Source organism: Arvicola amphibius, chromosome 2 (genome assembly GCF_903992535.2).
Source record: "Arvicola amphibius chromosome 2, mArvAmp1.2, whole genome shotgun sequence".
NCBI lineage: Eukaryota > Metazoa > Chordata > Mammalia > Rodentia > Cricetidae > Arvicola > Arvicola amphibius.
This window is the reverse complement of record NC_052048.2, coordinates 116,429,893-116,432,126: the sequence shown is the minus strand read 5'-3', so window position 1 is coordinate 116,432,126 and position 2,234 is coordinate 116,429,893. Positions and strand designations below refer to the sequence as shown.

General features: G+C 41.3%; 1 pseudogene; it reads right to left on the bottom strand.

The window, feature by feature from the left end:
- Positions 1-1,300: 1,300 nt before the first annotated feature.
- LOC119808447 lies at positions 1,301-1,661 on the bottom strand (annotated as a pseudogene).
- Positions 1,662-2,234: the final 573 nt, after the last annotated feature.

Below are 2,234 nucleotides of genomic sequence, written 5' to 3'. Positions count from 1 at the left end.
GGAGCAGAAGTCACAGAACAGTGTTTGATGATTTTCTCTCTTGGTTTGCCCAGTTTGCTTTATTGTAGATCCAGGACCACCCGCCCAGAGATGGGCACTGCCCACAGTGGGCTAAACCCTCCAACATCAATCATCAGTTAAGAAAATGCCCCTGAGGCCCACTGCAGGGCAATCTTACAGAGGCATTTTTTAAATTGAGATCCTTTCTTTTCAGATGACTTTAGCTTGTGTCAAGGTGACAGACAATACAGTACTACTGTCAGTACATGACGGTCAGCCATGACTTAAATGAATGACTCTTAAACAAATAATTTGAAGAGTAACAATTTTGCAATATGAAAACATCCTTGAAAAATTTCCACACACAGAACACACATGTATTTAGCATGATGTATTAAATGAAGTAGATAAAATCCTTGCTGCAGGAGCATAAAGACATGAGTTTGGATCTTTAGGATCTTTACAAAAAGCTGGGAATGCAGGTGCACACCTGTGACTTCAGTTTTGAAGAACATGGATAGGTGAATCCTAGGGTCTTATTGGCCAACCAGCCAAACCGGCAAGTTCCAGTTTCAGAGAGAGATGCTGTCTCAAAAAAATAAGATGGTGAGCAGAGAGGAAGATACCCGAAATCAGTCTTTGGTCTCCACACATTTACACACACACACGTTCACTAGCACACACAAACACACATGCAAATATTTTGACCCTTCCATTCATTTTTCAAACATACAAACTGATATTTTAGTCTCTATCTATTTTTAGTTCTTATCATTTTTAAGGTTCTTGATTACTTGCTCTGAATGGATCCGTAATTGATTTATGTCTTTCTAGTCTTTGCCCTAAGACAGCAAGCTTGGTAAGACACAGTGTAGTGTGGAGCTGCGGGCAGGCTTGCTTTTCGTCCCACCTGACTCCGGCATGCTTAGCTTTACATGCAAAATAACATCACACAAGTTGTATTCTTTTAAATACTGCCTGGCCCATTATTTCCAGCCTCTTACTCACATCTTGACTAACCCATATCTAATAATCTGTGTAGCACCACAAAGTGGTGCCTTACCAGGTAGATTCTAGCGTACGTCTGAAGACACACCTACATCAACACAGTAAGTAGTTTGCTTTCTTTTTTGGGGGGGTGAACTCATTTATTTGACACATTAAGTTATGCAAAGAAAAATATATACAACTGCATAAAAAACCCATATTTTCATATTACTAAACACAGCAGTGGCAAAAATAGCAAATTGTAGAATGGACTCCAGGATTTAATGCAAAAAACACCCTGTACAGAAAAATTTTAGGCTTCTAACTTCACTGAATCCAGAACTACACGTGCTTCTTTATACTCCTCAGCTTCTTCCAAATCTTTTTTGCTTTTAAGTATCTGCTGAAGATCAGTATATGCAGCCTACAACCGGCACTGGCAATCTGGGATCATCATCTCATCCGGGACTCTTGAAGGATTTCTGCATGCTTCTTAATGGTGTAGTTCTCACCATCTTCAGTCTTCACTGTAGAAGGAAGCGGCTTCAACACTTCATTTTTTCAGTCTTTTCTTCCTGCTGCTTTGCTTCTTTCTCATACATCACCTTTTCTTTGACCAATTGCTTCACCACGCCTATCTTGATCTTGATCTGTCTCACGCGAGGATCGGCCATGGTCTCTAGAGCACCGCAAGGAGGAGGGACCAGTAGTTTGCTTTCTTTCCTGAGTTTCCAGCCTTAAACCGGAGTTGAGTGCTTCATGGGAACTTCAAATGATTTCCTTGAGTGGATGAATCTCTTAGTAAAAGGCAGAAATCTTCATAGGACACTGGATTCAAAGCTATGCAGTGTCACACTGGTGTTCAAACTCCAGTTTTTATTGAGAAAGTCAATGCACTCAACTGGTTATGGTCAACATTCAGAATGAAAGCGGATGGAGGAAAATGAGCTTTCATAAATCACTCCAGACAATGAAATGTCTTCTAGCTATCAAAGTCGCCCTAAGAAAGGCACATGAATGTCCTTGGTGGCAGGATGTTCCTGTCTGTCTACTTTCTGTCTCTATCCCCACAGCAAAGAGTTGATCACAAACCATGCGCTATTTTCTGAAGAGAAACAATTCCCAGCCAGTTGCCTCCACCGCCATACTCACCCTAAAACCATTATTGAAGTATGGTGATTCACACCCATACCACCAACCCTTGGAAGACAGCCTCAGTCACAACGCAAAGACAAGGCCAGTCCAAG